The sequence below is a fragment of the Chelonia mydas genome, chromosome 11 (genome assembly GCF_015237465.2).
Source record: "Chelonia mydas isolate rCheMyd1 chromosome 11, rCheMyd1.pri.v2, whole genome shotgun sequence".
Taxonomy (NCBI): Eukaryota; Metazoa; Chordata; order Testudines; family Cheloniidae; genus Chelonia; species Chelonia mydas.
This window is the reverse complement of record NC_051251.2, coordinates 41,303,519-41,330,176: the sequence shown is the minus strand read 5'-3', so window position 1 is coordinate 41,330,176 and position 26,658 is coordinate 41,303,519. Positions and strand designations below refer to the sequence as shown.

At 40.0% G+C, this 26,658-nt stretch overlaps 1 long non-coding RNA gene across 1 annotated transcript; it reads right to left on the bottom strand.

The window, feature by feature from the left end:
- Positions 1-8,294: 8,294 nt before the first annotated feature.
- Positions 8,295-24,609, bottom strand: LOC122462411. The gene is made up of 2 exons (XR_006284939.1): positions 17,015-24,609; positions 8,295-8,454 (listed from the first exon to the last, which is right to left on the bottom strand). It is a non-coding gene; the product is annotated as an uncharacterized LOC122462411 (long non-coding RNA).
- Between the last annotated feature and the right edge of the window lie 2,049 nt (positions 24,610-26,658).

Here is a 26,658-nt window from a genome sequence, read left to right as displayed (position 1 = left end):
GAATTCTGTTGTTAAACGTAGACTCATACAGGCTGTGTTTCAGGCAAAGTCTCTGTATTGGACAGGTTCAAGTCTAAAAATGGCTTACTGATTTTTAGGTAGGCGTTTGACAAGCTGCGGTCAGCCATGGCTTCTCCAGCAGATGCCACTTTGGGAATAGAGGAAAAATATTTATTGTCTCAAACAAAAAAGCTACAAGTATGCTCCTTTATTCCCGCATCAAAATGCTTTAACGACTGGAGCATTTAGCACATTGGGGTTGTTATTATTTTCAGTGATGTGCCTGTCTGAAAGGAGAGCACTGATGCTTAGGCTGAATGGAGATTGGTGCCGCTGGTATTTGTGCTTTTTAAAACATTTTCTATACTACTTTAAGAGAAAACTGTAAAATGGCAATAATGACATATTATTACAAGTAAATTACACTGGGGAATAGCTTTAATACTGTAGTCGAAACCTAGAATTTGAAATAAGATGGAAATATTCATTTGCACATGGCTTTTGTTCTTATCAAAAACAATTTAGATTAAGAATGAGATTTACTTATGCCTGCACATATAGTCAAGCTAATGTTCAATCACCTGGTTCTAATGCAGTCTGTCAAGCTCGTCTGTCATGTGTTGCCACAATACCCCTCAGGCGAACCACAGCGCACCACAAGAGTGGCATAAAACATTACACGTTCTGCAGAGAATGGAGATATTACAACAAAACAAAAAAGCCCATTACTAATAAAGAGCTTGTGTTTAAAGAGAACACAGGCTGGTTATGACTGTGGGGAAGGGTAATAGCTCTTTCTTTTCAATTTGACCTTGATGATAAAAATAGATCCATCACACAGCATGTTAAGTATACTCTGTTCTCCCATCTAATGAAGAAAAATTAATATATAGGAATTAGATATTAATAAGCCAAAACCAGATGCAGGCTAACTAGTCAGGGTTCTTATAGGTAGCTAGAGTGGGACTAGGACTTCCGCTCTCCCTTACAAAAATTGCCCTGAATGTTTGGCAGGCCTGTTCTTGATCTGCTCTTCTATGTTTGCGAAAAATCTCCCTTTCATCTTTATGGCAAAAATCAAAGAAACCCTAGAAAGGCCACTGCTTAACGGTGAATTTTTGCATTTATAAAGTCCACACGGGAAATCTCTCAGGGCTGGCTGCATAACTTCGTTTGGGTCCCCCTTCTTGATGGCCTAATTGTCATGATCAAAGTGTAGCAGGAGATGCAGATTTTCAGCCTGGGGAATGTTCTTGGCCTAACATTTCCCCCCAGAATAAAATACTCCTGATGCCACTTGTGATGTGTAATTCCCTATTCTTTATGAAAAATACGCTTATGATATGAATATGACATAACTGAGATATACTTTATGCAAGATGGCTCATGTGAGATATCATTGGAAAGGTTATGATTTACTGAATGTGATTATTCAATTTGTATGCCTGTATCATTTCTGTCTCTGAAATTAGGAATATTGACTATGTATCTATATTCCAACTGTTATTTTGGGTGACGCCCCCTGCTAACACTTCAGGTACGACATTGAAAAAGCCTGACAGTGCTGATGGCCCATCAGCAAGAGCCAAATGGACTGTAAAAGAGCTTAGTCTTCCTGTGAACGTGTGGGTCAGCCTGTGAAGAATGGCGAGAAGGGCCCTACAGAGTCAAGTGATCTTGTCACCTGATGATAAAACATAACCTGGGACTTCTTGTAACTTTCCACTGGAAGGGAATGGGGGTCAAACTAGGAAACAAAGGACTCCTGCCTTATGCAAATCCTATTTAAGGGTGGGGAGTGAGGCAATCCTGGTCGTCAGTTCTCCGCTGGTACCCCACCTAAGATGACTGCTGGAAACAACTAAGACTGAACTGTGGGAAAGAACTGAACCCAGGCTGGAAGATGTATCTGGCCTGTGAAGAAGATTATTAGAACCATATTTAGGGTGAGAACTTGCATGTAACCTGTTTCTTTAGTGTATTAAGCTTAGTTTGCGTGCTTCATTTTATTTTCTTAATAATCTGCCTTTTTCTATCTCCTACCTCCTTAACTACTTAAAATACACCAGTTAGTTAATACATTTATTTCTGGTTTACAGTATAACCCAGTTTATGTGATTTTTAACTGGGGGGCAAGAAGTTGTGTACACTCTCCTCCATATTGAGGGAAGAGGTGAATTTCATACAATGTTGGGTTTGTACTCCAAGATGGGCAGGGGTGGACATCTGGGTTCTGTGGCAAGCCCCTTAAGCTGAGCCTTCCCAGAGCAGATCTCTCTCTCTCTCTCTCTCTCTGCAGCTGGGTGTAGCCCTGCCTGTGTGCTTGGCTGGAAAAGACTGGGGAGCCTAACCCAGCAAGACTAGGTAAAGGGAACCCAGGCTGGCAGAATAGTCTGACTCAGTGTCCCAGCACACCAGGTGACATCCCAGGGGGTCCAACCCATCACACCACTTGCTGCAAAATTTTGAACTGTGCAATGTACCTACCATTAGAATTTTAAGTGTTGTTCTAAACTCAAGCATAGACTTTCTTTGAACAGCCTTAGTACATATATGCAGGGCCCCTGGGTACTTGTGTATCAAGAAGCCCTAAATTGCAAAGCAGCAACTCTTAAATTCTGTTCCATCTCCATGAAATACCCTGGATTCTCAGTGAGAATAAAAAACTGCCACGCGGGTGGCCATATGATCAGTTAAAATGTCCATCCAAGGCATGAGGGGAAAAGTAATTGGATGCCTATGTTGCTAAAGCAGAGGTCCCAAGAATCTCAGTATCCCATTGACCATTTTGTCATAACTCACTTGAAAAAGAACTGCTACCACCAGCTCAAACTCAGCTCCAAAGATGACATCCATCTGAAAAACTGAGTATCCGGCCAGTCCCCTCTTCTAACGTGTCACCTGTGCCTTCCAGAGCTTTTTAACTTTCAAAAGTCAGAAGACTGATTATTTTGAAAGTCTTAGATGATCCAGTATCTTGACTTTGGTGGATGAAACAAACCCACTAACATCTTAATATTCATGAGAATCAGACCTTGTATCATCCTAAAGAGCTAATAGCTCAGTGGAGTATAACGAGAGAGCCATGGGATGCTGCAACCTCATATATGAGAGACCCAGAAATGGGTCAGAGGGTCGCCGATTATAGTCGGTTTCATTGTGATGGACTATAACACCTACTTCACTGGAATGGTGACACTCGTCTCTGTTTTGTCCCTTAGAAGTATAGCTATCTTTAAATCTATTTCTGCATGTCATGGACCATCAGAGCTATTTGTGACTGATGATGTGCTATCATGTTCTTCTCCTATCTTCACTACTGAATAGGTTTGAGCATCACACCAGCCATCAAAAATGCCCACAAGAAATGGGAAGATGAAAGAAAAGACCAGATTGTTAAAGAATTGTTGCAATACTTTGCTGATCCATGCTTAGCTGTCCCAGAAGTAGGTCCCTAAGAAATATATAAATTCACTCCTCAAACCTGTGTTCACCACTACCAGATTGTGAGAAAATATGTCTTGCAAAAGGCTGTTTAACCAGAAACTTAGGGTTTTATCCAGACCAGCGAATCTGGGCATCTAACAAAGCAGCCAGCAATCCTGTTGATTCTCTGTTAATTTCCTCCATGATCCTACACCAGTGAGGGTGGGATATGAAATAAGGACTTCACATGAAAAATCAGGCCTCTAGCTTTTAACAGCTAAAATGGGTATTAGCTACAGAAGCAGAGTGAATATAAGTTGGGTGGGTATGTTTGTTTAGATAACAATATTTGGCTAGAGTATTGTGTACACAAAAACAGTTTGTTCCTAGAAGGGGGATGTGGTAAATGCTTAGGAGTAAATTCTATAATCTCATCTGCAGCTGTTAGGAGGCAGCATATGGGTATCTTGACAAGGGGTGTCTAACTTCTGGGACAATGAGTCACCAAGGTAACTGTATGTGGTACTGCTACTTACTGTATCAGTCTGTATGTAGCAGAGCTGAAGGTATCCTGTAGGACCTGACTGGCATGTCTGTAATAAGGCAGTAAATCCTGAACAAGCTAACTGATACTGCCTCACAGTTACTCCAGGTCCCAGACTATGTTACTACAGGATCATGTATATTTCCTACAGGAAAATGACACTCCTTGGTGATGCTTATTGTAGTTCTGCAAAGTGCTTTACGTGCCTCCTGCACGAATGATGCTTCAGTGTACTGTGTAAGGCATTCTTATTAAGCAAATGATTGTTTATCGATATAGAAAACCACTTTAAAAGGTTGGATGTGTATTATGCAATTTAAGCTTGAAACACTTGCCCCCAAATTGTTGGGTCTATTTTTAAAGAGTAGAATGATCTCTTTGTAAAATTGTCACATGTTAATTGTGTGGCTAGCTGCATTTTAAAAGCATTTTTACTTACTTTTTAGCTATCATCCAGATCAGATGTTTTATTTAAAAGAGGTACCTAATTCTTCTATAGCTCCTCTTAATCTGAAAACTCACTTTATAAATATCATGAATTCATCCTCACAGCATCCCTGTGGGACAGGGGAGCCATTTCAGCCAGTATCCTCAAAACTGGATACCTAGAGTTACACACCTACACCTAAATTCAGGCACCTCAGGAAGTGGTCTGGTTTTTCAGAGGCACTAAGTAACCAATGCTTTCATGGAAGTCGATGAGAGCTGCAACTGTTGAGCACTGCGGAAAATCAAATTGCTTTTTAGGTGCTGTCATAAATATAAAGGGAAGGGTAAACACCTTTAAATCCCTCCTGGCCAGAGGAAAAACCCTTTCACCTGTAAAGGGTTAAGAAGCTAAGGTAACCCTGCTGGCACCTGACCAAAATGACCAATGAGGACACAAGATACTTTCAAAGCTGGAGGGGAGGAAAAACAAAGGGTTCTCTCTATCTGTGTGTTGCTTTTGCCAGGACCAGAGCAGGAATGCAGGTCAGAACTCCTGTAAAGAGTTAATAAGCAATCTAGTTAGATATGCATTAGATTCTGTTTTGTTTAAAAGGCTGATACAATAAGTTGTGCTGAATGGAATGTATATTCCTGTTTTTGTATCTTTTTGTAACTTAAGGTTTTGCTTAGAGGGATTCTCTATGTTTTGAATCTGATTACCCTGTAAGGTATTTACCATCCTGATTTTACAGAGGTGATTCTTTTACTTTTTCTTTCATTAAAATTCTTCTTTTAAGATCCTGATTGCTTTTTCATTGTTCTTAAGATCCAAGGGTTTGGCTCTGTGTTCACCTATGCAAATTGGTGAGGATTTTTATCAAGCCTTCCCCAGGAAAAGGGGTGTAGGGCTTGGGGGGATTTTGGGGAGAAAGACGTTTCCAAGTGGGTTCTTTCCCTGTTATTTTTGTTAGACGCTTGGTGGTGGCAGCAATAAGGTCCAGGGACAAAAGGTAAAATAGTTTGTACCTTGGGGAAGTTTTAACCTAAGCTGGTAAAAATAAGCTTAGGGGGTTTTTCATGCAGGTCCCCACATCTGTACCCTAGAGTTCAGAGTGGGGAAGGAACCTTGACAGGTGCCTAACTTTAAGCACCCAGATTTGGAAAATGTCCTTCATTTCCATTTGTTGCAATATGTTAATATAATAAAGATGACATACTAATAGCAAAGCATTCTCTCGCACCATTAACTGCCCTGTGAACATAAAGAGTGGCATCTGAAAAGCTATTCCGAGTCATGAGGTGTAAGTGTCCATATCCATTCATCGTTAGTAAGAAAAAAATATTATCAAATACGTTTGTTTTGAAATGTCCCCCCTGAGACAAAGAAATATAACTACGGTTTGACAAAGTTGCCTCTTTATAATAATGAGCAAGTCTGCAAAGATGAGCACCAAGGAGACTGAAATATAATGATAGGGTGGCATAAGTCTGTCATGCCAACAGAAGGGCATTAACTCTTCAGGTCTAACAAAACTAACTCAGTTGATCCTGCAAAAACTTGCTATGTACTTACCTTCTAATCATCTGATTAATCCCAGTGAATTTAATGAAACTACTCATGTGCTCAAAGTTAAGCATGTGCCTATATCTTTGCCTAAATGAAAATACATCATTATAAATGAAGTCTGGGTCAAGTTAGAATACGATTATCACTGTCAGATAGGGAACTGCAGAGTTTTTCATGGTAAAAAATCAGAGGCAATTTATGTATCTTGGTTACCTAGTAGTTTCTCAACAAACCTCCACATTACATATATAGGCACTCACTGTCTACAAGTAAGATCTGTGAGGATGCCACAAGGTAGTGAAAAACTAAAACTGTGTCATTAAATTCATAATAGATTTTGGATATTGCCAGAAAGACATGTTTAGGTTTCTGGATATTGTTCATAGACCAAGCTTAGAACTCTTGAGCTCATTGTGTGTCTTTTTGCTTCCACATCTTGATAAATTCAGGGACACACTTCTGAAAAGGTCTGTCAGCAATGGTCTCTTCTGTACATACCCTCTTTTCCAGGGGTCTATGGTTCAAGTCTCTGAACTGGAGGCTCTTGTCCACACACACTGGTTTGTGCTTTTGGTCATGCTATGCACAGAGCTGGGAGGAATTCTGTTTCATAAAGAGGAAACTAGATACATTTGATGGCTTTCTAAATGCATGTTAGCTCTTATTTCTGAGGCAGGGAAAGTTATGGTTTAGCATCCCTACACCACTCTGCAGGTCTCTGTGCAATCTCAGTTTCTATAGAGGATTTAATGGGGAATAGAAATCATTTGGTGGTGGTGGTGGTGGGGTATTTGAGAATTTTTTTTAAAAAAAGGCTGTATGTTGATAAAAATAGTAAGTAACCTAGACTACTTCATAATGGTTTCATCTTTAAGTTCATGCAAGTTTAGGGAACTGTAAGTGACTAAAAAGATGAGTGGCTTAAGATTCACTGAGTGATACTGCAAATGCAACTACTGAAATACCAAAGGAGTAAAGGATACATAGACCTTTGCCCATTACATCAAGAAAATGAAAAAGTTAGAAAGGGGGAGGATTCCTGTGTTATATTTTTCAAGTCGTACTCCAAAAGGGGTAACCAGCTTATTAGTATAGGTGCCAGGAAACTTGCTTTTGTGACATCTTACCAAGCATACCTACATTCACTGGACCATAGAAAGATCAATCCTGTCTGAAAACCACCCATTACCTAAGACACCTAATTTATATTAAGCTCAGTAAAAGGCACTGTCTGGCCCCCAACCTTCACTTACAATGATAAAGAGGATGTTTTACACCATATGTGACACTTAATCAAAACCGATATTCTTTAACAAACCCTTAACCTTTAGCACACAGAAGTCACTTGAGGCCAAGGGACAAGACACAGATCCAGCTCAGGGTGGCATATCCTTTGATTAAGATGATACAGATTTCCCACTTTTACAAGGGTAACAAATTCTGGATATATCCCCTTTTGATTTGTCAGCATTAAATTCTGTAGAGGTTCAAGCCAAAGAAAGACCACAACTAGTTCTATCTTCAACTGTGTATTAGGAAATAATTTCTCAAAATTCTCTACAGTAATGATCCTCAGATCTTCTGATCTTTCTGTAAGCAAGTTTTTCTGGGAACCTGGATTTAAACTATGGCACAAACCTTGCTTGTATCTGGGTCCTTTCTTAAGGAGGAGTATCTAAATACACTTATTCTACAAGCCCTGGAACAGACCTTTTTTCTTTCCTCAGGTCTTTTTCAAAGAGACAAATCTTCAAGTGAGTTCTTTCACCCTCCCTTGGATTTCTGGGGCAGGAGGTTTTACTTATCAAGTATACAGTACTTTAGACAAGCGTAGCAAACTTCAGGGGGTTAGACAATTTTTACTATCTGCAGTATATTGGAATTCTCCTCAGTACAGTCCGCTTTACTCCAGTGTGGTATTTTGTACAGTTTTAGATTTTTGTAGATATCCAATTTGGGGAGGTGAAAGACTCAGATCTTCACTGGTGTAGGGAAAAGTTTTCTGTTTTATCCATCAAAGATATTAACTCAGATTACCTTTAGCCATCTTTGTAAAGCGCTTTGAGATCTACGTATTAGAAGTGCGACGTACGTACTAATTATCCTCACAAGTGTTGAAAGAAAAACTAAATGTATGCCCTATTTTTTTTCTTCTCTATGATATATAAAGAAAGGAGTGTGTGTGTGTGTTTGTGGGGGGGAGAGGATTGTTTTATTTTTTGTTTACATTCTGCATATTTTAAACAATAGAAATGTAAGCCTTGTCTACTCTGTCAGACTCTGTGGATGACTGGAGAATTGGTAGAAATCATAGATGCCAAGAAAGTGAACCTCATTATTTGTGATTTTTATTCAGACTGTTCAAAAAAATGTTGTCTTTGTGTTTGCGAACACCTGTGTCACAAATACACTTAGGTCAAAAGCTCTTTTTGTTAAGGATTCATTCCGTTTCCCTTGTCCTTTCCATTAGGAGTTCATCCAAGAAGTCCTGTAGCAAAACAGGAGAGAGAAGACTTAACATGCCAAGGTACACCAAGAAAACAAAAGACAAGCAGGTAACAATGGATTTAAAATCTTCTGGGCTTTCTTTATACATAATAAAGAACAAAAAGGAAGAAAAGCCATTTTTTTTCTTCATGCAAGTTACTCTTTGAGTGAGGGGTGAGAAAACTTCAATTGTAAATGGAGGCCTGTAATCATGTTAAATTATCTTTAAGGAAAACTTCTGTTTAGTGAATGCAAAGCTGACAAGCAAAAATCTGGAGGGCTGGTTCTAGTTTATGACATAACATACATTAAAAAAAATCAGTCTTTTCTTCTCCATCTCCTTCTAGTTTTTAAAACTTCAGTACTAAGCAAAAGCATTCAAAGGAGGACAAAGATTCCTGCTGTTTACCCTCAACTACCCACCTATCTAGAATTCTTAATCAGAGAATTAACTGAACACTGAAATTTTTAAATTTAGCAAAATCTCAAGATTTTATGAGGGCACTCTGCTGGAAACAGTCTTTCACTTAACATTTCACAGAATTGAAGCTTAAGGAACCATGTTATTTCCTGAATCAAAAACATCAAAGTTTGTTTTAACTAAATATGTCCTTTGTATGTTTTTTTTCTCTTTATTCCAGATTGAATCTATATTGTATTTTCTCCAGAAGTTAAATTTACTGCACTGCAAAATACTTCAACACTCATACATTAATAGTCAATAAATCAAAGTAATCAGCCCCTCTGCAATACATGGAGGGGGAGCAGTACTGGGTAGGTTTTCACTGGTCCTAAAGCCACCTTTGATAACAAGTATGTTTTGGTGTTTTACACGACAGGAAGAAGAGACAGCATCCTGTATCACTGTCTAATTAATACATTGACTATTTTTTATTTTTTCGCGATGCAGTAAGAATTGAAAAGGGCTGTAATCTCAAAGTCTTCCATTTTTGAAGTGTTTAACAGCATATTTAAAATGCAAATGCTTTTATGCATGCTTTTTTCCTTTAGGATTTTGTGGGAAAGAAAAATGCACATAATGAAGAGGTTAGTAGAGGAAATAGAACTTGATGCAATCTAGTCCAGATTTCATCTGAAACACAGTTTAGTGTAAGTGGGAAGCTGGTCTCAAAGCACTAGGTAAACTCCAGTGCATCCAAGAACGGCTGCATTCCACAGCATTAGAAAGCAGCCTAGTACGGTTTTATGGTTACGGAATGTTAACAAGGAGATCTGTGTGGCACAGAAGGGATTTATTCCCAATATGTTGTAGAGAGTTAATTAAGATCAATGCTTTTTCCTACTGGACTCATCTGAACTATCTTTACTGATAACAAATGTCTGATATTTATTTTAAAAATGACACCTCCCCCTCAGTATCTACGTCAATATTTTTTAAATTTAAAGAACTTTATGTAAAGTATCAATACAGTTCCTATTAAACCTCATCAACCCAAGAGCAAATATTTGTTTAAAATAGCTTTTTGAATGTGAAATGTGCTGAATGTACCTCTCCCCAGCATCTGAAATACTAAACAGCACTTTTCCCAGAGTTGGGGGAGAGAAGCCCAAGATTCTGATCCAAACACCCCACAAACTGTGAGGAAGCGAAGATCCAAGCAGAACCTTGCAGCTCATGCCTATCAATTCTTTTAAACTAAAAACTACTTTAGAAGTTTGTATTCTCAGGCATGGAACACAAAGCCCATTTTGCCCATAGTTTATTCATTTGGTTTACTGTTCATTATGTCCCAGTGAATAAACACATTTATTCTCAAACTACATGGGAGGGTATTTAATGTTCCAGATTTAAAGCTTTCTTTAGCAGAACTTTGGCTCCACAGTTCACAGGAAAAACATGCCTCTAGGGGGCTGAAGGGCTGGATTAAAGTATTTACAGTTCTCTCCAGGTTGACTTTACATGTGGGGTCAGTTAAAAGCTGCAGAGTCCCATGGCAAGGTGCCAGTTCTGTGTTTTGTTTTAAACTGAAAGCTTTTAAGGGGACTGGTCAATGGTTTTTAAGACCAAGATTTGACCCCCATCTTCAAATTGTTGTTATGTGATGAGGGGAAGTGTTTTGGATTCATTATACAAAAATAAACAAACATACCCCAAACCAACCACTCTGTAGCTTTGTGCTCCCTCTACTGATTCAGCTGCTACAGCTCAGTAAAACAATATCCCCAGAGCTTTGCTAATATGTAGATCAGCCCAGATCTTTAAGCACAGCAGACACTGGAGGAGTTGAAGTTGTTTTGTTAAATGTAAAACCACAACCCAATTTCAGCTCCATTCAAACACAAGAATAAAGAAAGATGTATTCACTTTCACCATTTTAAGACAGTGCCCCAAGCAATAGCAAATAAATAATAAACTATATAACAATGCGTCTCATCCTCTTTGGCAGCAAAGTCACTAGAGATTGTACCTTCTTTAGTTGTGCTGATTTAACCTTCTTTGAAAGAGGTAGGAGCTCAGATTCCCCAGCCATAAGGGAGAACAGAATTAGTTCCCTCCTGTAACTTCATGCTCCTGCAAGTCTGTGGTGAACTGTTGCCTATTGACAAATATAAGGTGCCTACTACAGTTCTGAGTGCTGTGACCGTAATAATAAGCAATAGAAGACCCATACTTCTGGGCTGGCAGAAACATTTCCAGAGCTGCCAGCCTTACTTACTATAGCCTGATACCTACTCTGTGCCTAAAGCCCGGACAGCACTGGCAAAAACAGGAGCTCTAATTCACATCTGTGCAACTCCGCCAGGAACTTTCAGCGTGGCGGATTATTTTCAGTGGTTATCATTCTGTTGGTCTAAGCACTGTTTCACATCCACCGGTGCTAGCACTGGCATTTCTACCACCATGTTGTTTAGACCAGCCCCAAGCAGACTAACCTTAGTTACAGCTTTTAAAATGTTTGTTTATTTTCAGCCTAAATCAAAAGCTGGGTAACAAAGCAGCTGGAATGGTAGCATCACTGCTTGACTATGGGGCATGTGTAGGAAAAGGCAATTGGAACTAGTGTCCCCTTTCTCTGCACTGACTCTTGACATGAGGTTGGCCTTTACACTCTACTGAGAGTTTTCTACGCTAACTTATAGCCTACAGGGATACACAAAATCTTAACTATGTTTGCTGCTTTGCAAACACAAAAACAGAAAAATCATGTTATCAGACACTAGGGAATTAAGAAGTATGCGTTTTAATCAGTTCTAGCCATTGGAATAGAATACAGAAAAAAGGCATCTATTACTTTAGGCAACATTATGGTATAGTATTGCCATCTCCTGTGCTGAACAGTTGACAAATATTAATAGCTAAAACGCAATTAAATAGTCGCCTGGAAAGCGAACATGAGCCTAGAATAGCTGTATGCTTTTTGGAAGCTTTTTAAATGGCTAGTGTGACAGTCTTATGAAAAACTATAACAATGTACAGTTAGATCTCAGCTGCCTATTTTCTGAAAAATAAATTGAATAAACGAGCAGTTACTGCCACTGCAATTAGGCTCCAGTGTACGCTGCTGACAACTTTGAGAAATTTCAGCTATGAAAATATCAAATGTCATGAGGTGTCAGAGACTAACAGAAAAATAAAACAGAAAATTATGTATGCCCTTTAAAGGTTTGTCACAGGACAATTTTAATTTTACAAATAAAAGCCAAAATCAATTTATGGACTGTTATTAATTCTTTACACCAGTACAACAAAACTTTATTCCCCTTCCCTGTCAGGTGGAGTGAAAAAATGGTTACAACAAAGTGTAATAATAAACCACAATGGATGGCGATGAAGGGAGGTATATAGTGGATTACCCACGGGGTCAGATTTCAGATGAGTTTTATTTAACACTGTCATTAATGATCTGTGAGATGGAGCACATTAACAAATTCACAGATGATACTAACCTGAGACAAGTTATGAACATTAGTGAAAGTAGAGAAATAATGCAAATGGACTGAGAGATGTTAGAAAGATGGGCAGACAATATCAATGAGATATCAATTTTCACTTGGAAAAATACAAGCAATGCCCGGCAAAAATAATCCAGAATGCAGATAGTTAATAAGAGATTGAGACCTGGGACGCATCAGTGCTGAAAAAGACCTAGAGGTGATAGTGGACAACAAATTAGACATAAGTTTGTAAGTGTGCTAGGGCTTTAATACATCACATCATGAAACAGGAGACTCTGGTGCAACTGTACCCAGAATATTTCCTTCAGTTCAATGTACTACATTACTAGTGAGATACAGTATTGACAAACTGAAGGAGTACAGCGGAGATCAAGCAAAATGATTAGGAGCAGGAATGAGTTATTTACAAGGAAAGATTAAAACAGGTAAATATGCATAGCTTGGCTAAGCAAGCATGACCCAGATTTATAAAGGTACTTATGTGTTGCTCCATTCAGCGTTGCAAGGCCTAAGTGATTTACCCAGCTAAGTCACATTTTTCAAAAGTGACTGAGGTACTTAAGCACCTAAGTCCCCTGGGACTTTGCTGTTTAAGGGTACCTCTACACTTTGAGCTAGAGAGGTAATTGCTAGTTTTAGGAGATTTACCCATGCTAGCTCTGACTGTGCCATGCCAAAAATAGAAATGTAGCCTGGCGTCTTGGATGGGTACTCAGGGCTGCTAACCCCTCACACCACCACAGCTACACTCTATTTTTATGTCTTCGAGAGCCAGAGTTTACACCTCCCCCTCAAAGTGTCAACATTCCCTAAGTAACTTAGGCCTTGCAATGCTGAGTAGCACAACACCTAAATACCTTAAAAAATGGGCAATGAGCCTACAGCTATTTGAAGGGTATAAATAGGAAGGAGAGAGATGATTCCTTTAGTATGCAATATGGATGCTTCAACAGGGTAGCAAGATGAGATTAGAAAGGAAAAAAATTGGCTGAATATCACAAAATCTTCCTGACCCATGAAATGTGCTAGGCTGCAGAATACCTCTCCCTAGGCAAGAGGAGAAAGCCTCACGGCTTGGAACTTTTAGAATCATACTGCAGAAAATATACAGAAGCAAATAATTCTACATCTGCAGGAAGATGCTCTAGTACGTCTTTTCCATTTCTAACTTCTGTGTGCTCGCTAGTAAGCTGTAAAGTTCCCTAGTCTGTCTGATTTTTAATTGTTAAAGTATAATTAATGTGCTAATAAATTAATGCTAATTATAGCTAAGAGTAAATATATTTAAATATTGTGAGTTCCTTCCTTTCTATCTCTGCCATAGACCTTTTCTCTCTAAATTTTGTCAGCATCGATACCACTGAAGGGAGAAATGGTGAGAGCACTAGTACACACGAGGCTCTAGTGGGTGCTGGCATTTTACCCATTTGTGTCATCTAACCTTGCAATAGATAATAAAACCCTAATATCACCAATGCCTTGGCTATGCTAGCGCTCCCTTCAGCCTCTGGAGCTGGCTAGGCTGGAGCTACTGCTGGTGTTGGTTATGGTGTGACATATAAGTTTAGGCCTCTTGTAGACACTCCCCAAGAGTAATTCTAGTTATTAGTTTAATTGGTCCAGATCATCCCCACCCCACCCACAGGAGGTGGTTCTGAGGGAGGAAAAGTTCTGTTAGCCTCCCCTGGTGGACATCCCTCATTGTCCCCTTTGAGGGGTGGGAGTTGGTTACCCCTTCCCATGGAAAGTAAAATCTGAAGGCTCCACAGCCTAATCTGCACTAGCTCTGGCCTCCAGTGTTCCCTGTTTGCAAGGCTGGTTCAGGTGATGGGGGAAAGCTACATGGTTAAAAGAAGACCGCCTGGGGCTGTATTATCTTCTCCAAGAGGTATCTGTGCCGCTAGATGGTATGTATGTCCTATGACCCTGCACTATCCCCATTAGCAGTGATGCTGGATCAGCAGAGAAGTCCCTGAGGGCTCTGGAAGAGATAGGAGATAGTGCCCAGGAGGAAAGCCTCTCTCCCTATACAGATCTTGAGGGGATGATCCAGGGTAGTGTATTCAAAGGATGGAGTAAAGTGGTGTCTGTTATATATGGGTGGAGAGATTTACTTAAGCACACATGTTACTGAAAGTAATGAATTTTGTACAGTACATATGCAAATCCCTGGTTATGGCTGGCTGATGGCCCTTAGCCAGCATACAGAGATTTACACACAACGTAGTTATTGATACAAAATAACTATACAAAAACAAAACCCTAAGCCAATCAGCATGCAGAGATTTGCAAAACTGAGAAATAAGTGTATTGTTATGGGTCAGTAATTGTATAACATCCCTGTATGCTGATTGGCTGAGACAATAGAATTTCAGTATAATTTAGAGTTATTAAATGGATTTAGAAAATCCTTAATAGTGGTTATTAAGCCATTGACTTATTTTGATGTGTTTTGTATATTAAGCCATGTTTTCATTTGTAGCTGTGATGAAGCTACTGTGTATAAAAAGGTGTTCCAAACTCTGTGGTAAGGAATGTTAATTACCAAGCCAGGTGAGCTTTATGACGAATCACACCAAGAATGCTTGACCATTTTGTAATTAACATTAACATTTTGTAGAACATGAACAAAATGAGTTAGAATTAATTGGGGTCAGGAACTGTGTTTTTCTTTTTCATAGTCACAGAACCATTCTGTGCAATGCCATCGGTGTCTACTGAGTTTGCCTGAGCTACAGACAATCCTCCCTCACCTAGTATGCTTCCTGCACCTATCCAGAAAGAAATGAAGGACGGCAATAATTAAAATAACAGTTGTAAAATAACAGGTGCAATATCTGCCATGTCCCTATAAATTACTGGTTCAAAAAGGATACAAACATATTTATGTCACACCGTAGAATTAATTTGTTAAATACTCATGTTGCACGTCTGGAAATGTGTAGACAACTACTTGAACAGGCACGAAGAGGACTGGAACAGACCTCTGCTATCTGATCACCTGGCTGTTTTAAGGGGACTTGCAAAGGATTTTTTAAAAATTGGGCTTAGGTAGGCCTTTTTTATTTTTATGATGGATAAAGAGAACAAGGAAGACTATTTAAAACAGAGGTTTTTTTCCTGCTTGTTTTTTTTAAATCTTAGAAATATCAGGAGTATCAGCTTTGGTGTTCCCTGCTTTTCCGAAAGAACGTTGTAGGGTCTGAGGATGAATGTTGTTAGCACTGAGGCTGTAACCCATAAGGACACTTTGTTAGCTTGCTATATTACATAATGTGTTTTCTTCATTGGTTTGATTATATTATTTCCTTGGGTTTTGTTTATGCTGAATTCCAGTATATGTTATTCACAATAATTATTTATAATAGTTGCTTGCTGTAATGCAAGGAATCTACAGATCTTTATCCTGTATGATTAGCTAGAGTAAGTTAGTATGAGTGTTTGTAATCTTTGATGTATATAAATGGCCTACTGGTTACCCCTTTTGACTGGGAAGCTGAAACCGAACAAAGAACCAAATATGGTTACCATAGGTCTGGAACAGACTGGTAACCGCAGGGTACTCCACAGAACATGGAAGTTGTAAGTTAGGTCAAGGGTAACGGTTTTGGGGATGAGATAATTGATATTAATACATATAATATATGTCATAATATATTAACCTATAGAGTAAGTCTACCCAGAGATTTATCTGGGTGAGGACATAAGATTTGGGCATGGTAGGTTTGGCTTTGATTAAGGCAGTACCATGACCCTATAAGAGGGCAAACAACCATGCAGGGTGGTCGCTCTTTCCTATCTTCTATCAAGCTATCGGCTCAGCTTTGCAATATAGCTTAGCTACTCAACACTCGAACCTGATCCCTACCAACCTGGGAAGCCTGGACCATCAAATTCATTGGGCATGCCAGAGACAAGGCTGGTCCTCTGTCTCCCACTACCAGGTCTTCAAGGAAGGGTGTGAGCTTTTGTGAGCTACAGCTCACTTCATCGGATGCATACTGTAGAAACTGCAGAAGACATTATATACACAGTCTCTGTGTATGTAATGTCTTCTGCAGTTTCCACAGTATGCATCCGATGAAGTGAGCTGTAGCTCACGAAAGCTCATGCTCAAATAAATTGGTTAGTCTCTAAGGTGCCACAAGTACTCCTTTTCTTTTTGCGAATACAGACTAACACGGCTGTTACTCTGAAAAAAGGAAGGGTGTGAGTATACTAGTTTAAGTAGTCTTTTAGAATAGCAATTTACCACAAGGGGCCATAAAATTGTATTACTTCTTTGTGACTCTGTGTTTTATATCTTTGATTATTCTTTCATTCATTTTAATAAAGATCTTAACTATTTGGTATTGTTCTCAGTACAACTGTCCTTAACACACAACCTGAGAATCCTCTCACGATGTTGAACTCTCTGTGTTCTCAAACCCTGTAGCCTGAATTGGGACAAGAACCTAACTATCTTCTGGTCAGATCATTGGTGAGCCGTAATAAACTAGCCCATAAATTCAGGTCAACAGGCTTAGTTGAGGGAGCAGTGTTGTTGAACTTTAACAAAGATGTCTTTTTCTCCAAAATGGCAGTTGAATTTAAATAGATGTTAACAAGAAACAGAGGATTTTACACAGTCAGACTAAACATACCTTCCCTGCTCAACTTTCACTCCCTGGACTTGTACCATACCATTATTTCACTAGTTGTCCAGCATCAAGAGTCTGTGGTTATACAGCTCCTAAACAAATGGGGTCTTGGTCCATGATTGGGGCTCCTAGATGCTACACAAATAGATGCTAGATTATAATACAAATAATAAATAGTAATAATAATAATCCTTCTAGGCTAGACAGGACACAAATTTCAAACGTAAAATACAAGCAGAACCCTCCCACCTACCACCACTATTTTTAAAAGACAAATGTTAGGCCTCTTTTAAAGATCATAAAGAGGCAAAAATGGCCACAAGCTCAACTTTACTTCCTTTGTAGGTCCCCTTTAAGTGTTGCTGTGCTGCAGCAGACTATTGGACTCTCTGCTGCAGTGAACTTTGCCTGCCTGTACTGCAGGACAACTTCCAAGGAGCTTGAATGTCACTCTGTTATTAATGGCATGGTTTTATTCCCCATCCTCTGTTAAGATCACTGCTTTTGAAAGAGATCTTTCCCTGAGAATGACTTGCTCCACTGATACTGCTTAGTTGCACTGCAAGCTCAAAACAATCTAATAATATGGAAACAACTATAGAACTGCCATGAAGCTCAGTCTCTTGAGTAATAGCATTACGTTTGTTGGGGTTAACAACATACCCTTGGATGCATCCTGGCCTGGGTAAAACCTGCACTAGTATAAAAGCCATCTGTTCACGGTTCTCCTGAAACAAGGTGGTTTTCATGGTGTGCTCATTTGCATGTCAGTAATAACCAGGATGCTTTTCCAGGTATTTCACAACTCCAAGACCAATTCAAAGGCTTTTTCCTGTTTGTGTGTTCTCTTTCTGAGCTTTAGCAAATAACATAAAATTAAACAGCAGCAGAGACAGCACTAGCCACTTAGAAATGTAACTTAGATGTAATCAATCACATCACAATACATCCTAATTACTCAGGTGAATGCCATGCCCCATTGATTGCACTGTCCCAAAAATAGCAATATTGTTTCAGCATTCCAGCACTGACTAGGCATTTGCAGGGATCAGACATTTCTGGATTCTGTTATTTATCTCATTTTCTACCAGTGGCAGGTTCCTGTGATGCTTCAAGTAATCTCACATGGTCTTAAAGTGTCTTCCTGCTTGCTATAGGAGCTTGGTTCTAGGTGGGATTGGCCCGTGTCACAGCATGAGTTGCTTGCACTATCCTGATCCCTTGTCAGGAGGGCTCATACTCAGTAGGCTCACTCACTTCTCTCTTCACAAATGAATTCTTTAAGCTTTTATAAGCACAGTCTGTGAAAGTCTCTTTCTGTGTAGCAATTACTCACTCAGTTGAGATGATCCCACTAATACACTGAGTGAAACAGTGTCTCCCTCCTTTTTGACTTGGCTTTGATTCTGGCAATTTGTGTAGTTCCAAGGTCTTATGCAAACTCTTCATGAGGGTTTCTACACAGGCATTTTTATCATAAAAACCATTACGTCTAGATACATTTTCTGTGGAAATCTGCAAGATGCATGTATTCCTATAGCCTGTCTCACCAGAGTACCAAGGTTTATTGGAAAATCAGGAAGAAGGGTCTGTTGATTTTATGTTGTGCAATAACAGCATGCACTTCCTCAAGCCGGATCCTATGACTTTCTATACTGATTTAGTACATGGGTGAGATGTTGGGGGAAGGAGGTGATATACTGAGAAGAAGTTTTATTTCTTCTTAGTATTTTCTTACTTATCCAGAAAGTTTTTCCCTCTCTCACATTTTTATTAATGGTCATCAGTGTCTCAACAGGAAGAGAGTAGTGTTTCTTTTCATGTCAAATTGCTCTCTAACTGGCTTATCAGCTTCATAGCAAAAAGACATGGTTTCCCATTAGGATCCCCTGTAAAATGGTCCCAACCTGTGACCGTGAGTTGTTCTCTTTTACACATATGTAGCCAATAAACAGTAGAAAGGGCAATAGGATAATTTTCTATAATGAAACCAAAAGCACAAGCACATCTTTCAATGCTTAGGAACGAAATATATTTCAGAACAATTCCATTTTATTTATAGTCACATCCAGACATCCTGTGCTGTCATTGCTACGGCACAGAGAGAGAGAGCTAGAGAAATCTGCAGCTGTGTCTAGACAGGGTGGATGGGTCCTGAGCAGAGAAATGGGGATGAAGGGAGAAGAAGTTTAAAGCTCTACAGGAACGGGTGAGTGAGGAAGGAAGCAATGTCGGGAAATGGAGGCTCACAGACAGGCAGGTAGCCTGTCATAAATAGAATCATAGTGTATGTAATGCCACAACCCATAGTGGCCAATGTTAAACAAAATCAGCACTTGGCAGCAATTACTACAGGGTAATCTCTATGTGTACATCTACATAGCAAAAAGTCCTCCCCACCCCAACCTTGTGGCAACAAATCTCAGAGCCTGGGTCAACTGATTTGGGGTTGTGGGGCTGAAAATAGACGTGTGGATGTTTGGGCTCAGGCTCGGCAAGGGCCTTGGAGCCTGGGTTCCAGCCTGAGCATCTACATTGCTAATTTTAGCCCTGCAAGCCCAAATGAGTTGACCCAGGCTCTGAGACTCATTATTGCAGGGCATTTTTTATTGCTGTGTAGCTGTACACTGAGATACTACAACATTCTCCTATATATGTAAGATTCTTTTATGGCCCCCATTACCACAGTATCTGTAGAGAAGTTTGAGATGTTGAAAGACTAAATGTCTTGCCCAAGGTCCCACAGGACAGTGATAGCTAAGTATGGAATTGAACTCAGGTCTCTGGGATCTCAGGCTACCATGTTTAACAATTGGACCTCACTTCCTCGATACTTAGAACAGGAAATAACATCACTAATGCATGGGCCACTGTGTGAAAACCACTGGGATTTTTTTAATGGTGACCATGATGTTGGCTATATAATTTCCACATTTATTGTGGTTCTGAAGACTCCAGGGCTCTAATCCTACGGGTAGATCTGTGAAAGCCTCGTAGATCCAATTGCAGAATCAAAGACCAAACATCAAATATCCTGAAACAGCTGTTGAGGCTCTGTCCCATTAGTATTGACCAATACAGCAATATGCAGCTCAGAGTGGACACTATGAATCGGAAACAGACGCAAATGTATTGGGGATTTCATTAGTGACAGAAAAGGTGACAAATCTATATAGCAATCATTATGTCAATATAAATGTACAATCATATTTATGTGCATATTTCTCATTTTAAATTATGAAAACTATAAATACAATATCACACGAGAAGCAAAACACATGTGAACAGTATGAGATCCTATTATTTCTTCAGTAAAAAGAATTTTCATAACTCATTCATAGTCCATTGAATAAATGCTAAGACTCACTGCTGGCTGTTAATTATCCTCTACAAAGATCTGGTTATTGTGTTCAGTCTGAGTAAAGGAACAGTTGTTATTGTAGTGTACATAGAAAGAATGGTACCTGAGAGAGAAGAGAGGAAACATGCCTGTGCAGAATTTTAACAAGGAGAGCTTTGTTGCACAGAAGGGACTCGTAGGTTAGGATTTTGACATCCCATGCTTCAGAAAATTAAGGTTTTTTAAAATTTGTCTGTCTAGCCATATATTTATGGATGGCAAATCTCTGATTCTGGGTGGAATCTCTCTATACTATAGGGACATTGTCGACAAAAATCACTCATTGTTAAAAGGCACACCTAAGATTACTATGACTAAAAGAGATTAGAGAAAAGAAATCCATTCCTCTGTCTCTTCAGTTTGTCTGTGAACATTTGACAGCTCATTTGTTTTCCCTGTACAGTTAGGTAGGCCTTGTCCTACATTTGCATTAAGGCAGGTGTACAGTCAAATCCATATGACCCAATCATCTCACTGGGGTTCTGCATAAGGTGTGTAGATTTGACTGCTAGAGTGGGAACCTAGTCCCCAGTTAAGCGCTGATCCTGCCTGCAGAGCAATCTGCCTGAGCAAATAAAGTTGCAAGATTAGGGTTTTAGTTAAGAACTTTTCCTGTACGATTCCAACCCATGGACTTCAGTGAGTCAGCTCCCAGTATGCAAAGTTAAACATATACATACATCTTTGCAGGACTGGAGCTTTAATCAATGGGAATTTTAATAATGATTTCATTTGGTTTAAGAGCCAAACCTTATACCTTATTCCTACTCTGCACAACACCCTGCTTAACTTTAAGAAAGTGCTTAATTTTGTAAGTAGGGGCTTAAGTTCTACTGAAGTCAAAGTGACTTCAGTTTATGCACATGCTTAAAGTTAAGCATGTATTAAGCGTTTTCTTGAATCAGGGTCTTGTTTTCCAAACAGCAACAAAGTAAAGAAAATATTCTGAAAAAAGGAGCATGCAGTTTTAGGTGACAATAAACTAGCAGGGAATTTATTATATCTACGATATGCAAAGAGATCACATTTCACTCTTACATTTGATTAGTATTGAAATCATTTTTATATTAAAATTTTTTAAAAGAACTTGAGTCAACTAATGCAAATGTTATGTGCTCCACTCTAGTGATATATTTGTTCACGAAAATTAGGGAATTTTCTCATACTTCTGAAGTAGCTTTTCCCATCTGTAAGCTAAAGCTGAGCAAAATATTCAGAGCAAAATATTTTTAAATTGAAATTAGCTTTATTTATTTTTGAGGTCACAAAATTGGAGCAGTTTTATTACATCTTTCAACAAAATTTTTTGCATTAACATTTTTTGCTGCAAAAATGGACACCATTCACATTGATTTTTCTAATTTTAAGATGGGTTGCTTGGTTATCTCTGGTCTCAGGTCAGATTGTATTGGTTTTGGTTTCCTTACTGGCTGAGTTTACCCTACGTGGTCAGGATTAGTAGAAGCCATTTTGAGTCATATTATCTGAGGGAGTGGATGTATTTTGTGAGTTCTTGCTTAACCAGTAATTTAAAAAAGCTGGTGGGGCAATAGAATGATTCTGTGTATTGCTCCTAGATACAGTATGTGTGTGTAGGGAGGATTTGGTCCTCCTCACCTCTACAGGGGACCAATGGCCTGTCTGATGTCCCACTAGAGGGCAGAGAAGACCACCACCACTAGTCTTTTTCCACAAGAAGGCAACTGTAGTTATGGGTGATGGAAGGAGGTCAGAGAATGTCATGTTGCAGGACCTCCTGGGTCAAAGGAAATATATGGGGAAGCTGGGATCTGAATCTTCTAGTTTGGGCCTATCTCCACTTTGTCTCTATGTGTATGTATTTGTAAAGACATAACTAAAAGCAGTGCTTTCCAATGATTTTTAAAGCAGAACTCCATTTTAGTAGGGAGCAAAGAGGGTGCCCTCCAACTGTGAGCCAATCCGAAAACTTACTAGGAAAGCCTATATAACCATTCTGTCTATTGACCCTAACGAGGCAGGCTGTACATAAAATGTACTTCACTGTCATCTCTGACTGTATCACTATCTGCATTTCACATTTTCTTTGCATTGTTGTAAATAGCAGCACACTACAACAGTGGAAAGTTGTGCCAGGTGCTTACCTTTCTCAGACTCCTGGGACTTGTGCACCAGGGATAGCCACTTGACAAATTAATAACTGGGATCATTTTTAAGGATCATTTATTCTTGTCTAGGGGAAGAATTACACTTTTTTCTGATAGCAGCACCCATAGGGTTCAGTTAGATTAGGACCCTGTTGTGCTGGATGCTCTACTGACCAGGTTTAAGTGACAGTCCATGCCACTGGAGTAAGAGAGGAGGAGTGTGACTTAGTTCAGGGAAAAGTGTCATTTCAGGGTCAGATTTCTTACACAGTGCAACTACTTTCCATTTCAACAGGCCCATAGAGGATCAGGCCAGTGTAAGGTGATATTCTGGTGGTTTAGAGGCCTTTATGCCACTCCCCCTCACTGCTGTCTGTATATTGGGGGGTGAGGGGAAGTGTGACTAGAGGAAAGAGGGCATGAATCCACACAATCCTCGGCTGTGGTTTTGACCTGTTGACTTTGTCTGTAGCTAAGTTAGAACGGTGCTCAGGGTGTCTAGCTCCACATGGGGGGCCAAAGCCAGCGGAGAGGCAGCACCAGGAGTGTGAGGTAGTGCAAAGGTGAGGTTCAAGTGTGCACATGCACCTCCCCCCCTCCCCCCCCCCCCCATATGTGTTCTATATGGACAAACCTCACCCCAGAATCTGCTCTGGTATACCTGATCTTGCCTGGCTTTGTGCCGTACAATATTTTACTCATTCTCCCATACCTTCATATAAAAAAGCAATGACCAGAAATATTAATGTTAACAAAATCAGCCCCCCTAAATCAATTAAAAATCAAGTCCCTCCCCCATTTCCCTCTGTCTTCTGTCCTGCAACTTCCTTCTCCTTTGTCCTGGGTTAGTCTGTGAGAATATCTCCCCTACAGGCCCACACAAACAGTCTATCCTTTCCTGCCTATCTCACTAATATAATATATCAAAATGAAAGAAAAGGCTTTTCAGTGGAAAGGCTGTTAGGAGTGACAGGAACAAAATACAGAATAAAGAAAGTTAGACAAAGGAGCAGTAAAACTTCTGTAAATACCAGCCAGAGCTGGGGAGGAGGAAAAAACACAGAATGGGAAAACAATGAAAGAACTTTGGAAAAGAATTTGATAAATAGGAAGACATAAAAAAGAATCAACTATTGTTCTGGCAGCTTTGTGACCTACTGATATGGTTGTCTGATAAATCTCTGTGATCAGTCATCCCACACAGGTCCAATTAGACATAACTTTTCTATTTATGGGACGGTGTTATCTCATTTTATTTAAACACAAGATACTTTCTCTTGTAGACTCGAGTTAGTGATCCAGTATAGCAATAATACACCACTGAGTGAAGAGGGGGGCATTTGACACCCTAAGGATATGTCTACATTTGAGCTGGGAGGTGTGATTCCCAACTTGCATAGACAGACCACATTAGGTCTGCTGGAACTACTGTGTTAAAAATAGCAAGGTAGGTGGGTAGCATGGGTGGTGGCTTGGGCTAGCTGCCTGAGTATGTAGCAGGGGGTCTGGGCAGATCCCTACCCTAAGAGAGGGTTTTGTTTGTATCAGTGTAGACTCTGGAAGACAGTAGTGCGTTAGTTCAAATTCAGAATCTTTTCAGCATAACTGTAGGGGCTAGAAACTTGTTCATTAATGAAAGCCTAAGTGTTTGGATGGAGCAAAGACATGCCAGCAGGGCACACCACCAAGGACAGGCTAAGTGCACCCCCTGTTTTTGCTCTCATAACATTATGGTTGTAACTGTGCTAGCAACCACACAGTTTAAGATGGGTATTGCTGTCTGCCCCTGGCAGGTGTGTGAGGGTTCTTCATTAACCCTGTTCTAACAGCATTGTAGAAACATGCTCTAGACTAGTAGAGATAGGGGAATGCATAGCAGTTTAGTTAGCCTGTTTCCCAGGGAGGAAAAAAATCCCTACGTACTCTGACCAGGGAAACCCAGTTTGTGTTCAGAGACAGCTGTGTTTATTAATTACTTCTATTCTGGCTGTGACCCAAACTGTGGTAAGTACAGTGCTTTCCAAGTGGAGAGGAAGATACAGTCTTTGCCCATTGAACATACAGTCTGTGGAACTGGACTCTAAGTATGTTCCAGCCAGGCATAGTGTAGCTCCTGCCCAGACAGCCCCCACCCAGTGTAGGCTAAGCCAGGCATGTGGTCTGGGCTTAGCCTACACCAGGGTAGGGGTAGGTGGGCAGGAGCTACATTATTGAGTGTGGGGGAATAGGCTTGATCTTTCCTCATACAGAAAGCTGGTTGGCAGATCTGATCTGGGCCAGATACTGCAGTTCTTTAGTAGTTTCTTCCAGGGTCCCTGAAAATTAGCTGGAACTATAATTTGACAGCCTCCACCCATCCCCATGAACAGCTGTTTAGAGGAAGTAGGAATGAAGCCACTGAGTGGCTGCAGTAGCTGTGAGGCACAGATCAAGACTGGGATTCTGGTGAACCCTTCTCAGTGATGGGATTGGAGAAAGAACTAAGAGGTCACAATGATTGTGAAGGAGGGGAAGCACTAGACATTTGCAGACCATGGGTATGTTACAGCAGAAGCAGCACAATTCTTCATGCAGATTGCAGAGTCTCCATTGAGCAGAAACAGGTTCCCACCCCAGTCAGCCTCCCCCTGGAGGAAGAGACCTGAGAGATTAAGATGATTCACCCATTTCTAATCATGTAAGGGGGGAAATAGGTCCCTTTCATCTCCCCTGGGGAGGCAAAGAGAAGCTAGTAAGAGAGTGGGGAGACTGGGGAAATAATCGTGTGTGGGGAGGGATTTGAGAAGGAAGAGAGAGGAGGGAACTTGAGCTGAGTGGAAGGAGGAAATGAAGGTGCTTGTGAGAGGAAGGATTTGAATAACTTATTTTTTTACATAAGAGACCTAAGAAAAGAGCTAGCCAAGCATATAACCATGGAACAATGTGGAGTGAAGGAAGGGAACAAAAAACAAAAGAGACTAGACCTTAGTCCTCAGCTGTGCCTGGTATGTGCTGGGTCCATCTGAAGGGGAGGGGCCTCAGGGCTCATCTGGCTAGCTCTGAGCCCAAGGGATCAGTGTGCCTGTAAGGATAGAGTGAGAGCTGGCCACTCTTCCTCCTGCCCCGACACTATCTCTGTGCTGGGGGTGGTGTGGGTTCTTAACCTACGGGGTTGCAAATAGGTCTGGGGAGGGGAGTATCTTTGACCACCACCCTCCTTTTCTTTGTGGCTAGATAGGGGTCTTGAAGCTATTTTCTGTTGTACAGGGTCATGGTATGGAAAAATTAACCACTGTTCTATGCAAAGAGAATTCCTAGCTGGGAAGATCCCTCTTGTGCCACGTGAGTGGGGCCTAAGATTGACCTATAGTGTTTAAAATAGGTACATTTGCTGCCAAACTACTATATGTTACTGAAGCAGATATACCTGCACGGTATTCAAATGCATTTTTGTGATTGTTTGTTTGTAAACCTGTTTGAAGGGGGTGGGGATAAAGACCATTCCTCAATGGGTAGAAGAGACTTTGGCTTGCTAGCTGGGTAAAAGGGAAGATTCTAAAGATCTTGTGGTTTTATTGTTGTCAGTGCAAACTATGTACTCTTTCTAATAGCTACTTATAAAGATGTGCTGTTTTATTTTTGGAGTGATTTACAATTAAGTAAAATATAATATCTTTATAACTGTTAATGCCTAAAATCAAGCTATTTAAATATTTTTTTTATTTTGACTTTCATGAGTCAAAATATTTTTGATTCTCCTTTTTTATCTCTGTGATATTTTGACCTACTATTGTTCTCTGGTTGTAACAAACATATGTTGTTCCTCTAGGCATCTGAATCAGAGAACTAGGCGAAGAAATGGTTCGTAGCGAAGCTTTGTGAGAGGCATGCTGTAATATTAGTGGGTCAAGGATGTAAAATGAAGATATGTTGGATTTTTGGTTCATGCAAGGGTGTGATACTCACCTTAACTAGATCTAGCATCTCTATTTCTAGGATTATAGTGTCAGTGTTTTTCTTTTTAATTCATCAGCCTTCAAGTTATGTGACCAAAGTGTCAGCAGAGGAATAATAGAATGAATGTGTGCAAAATGCTGTTTCAGCGAAGATAGCTTGGTGTGTGAATGCATCTTGGATCTGTG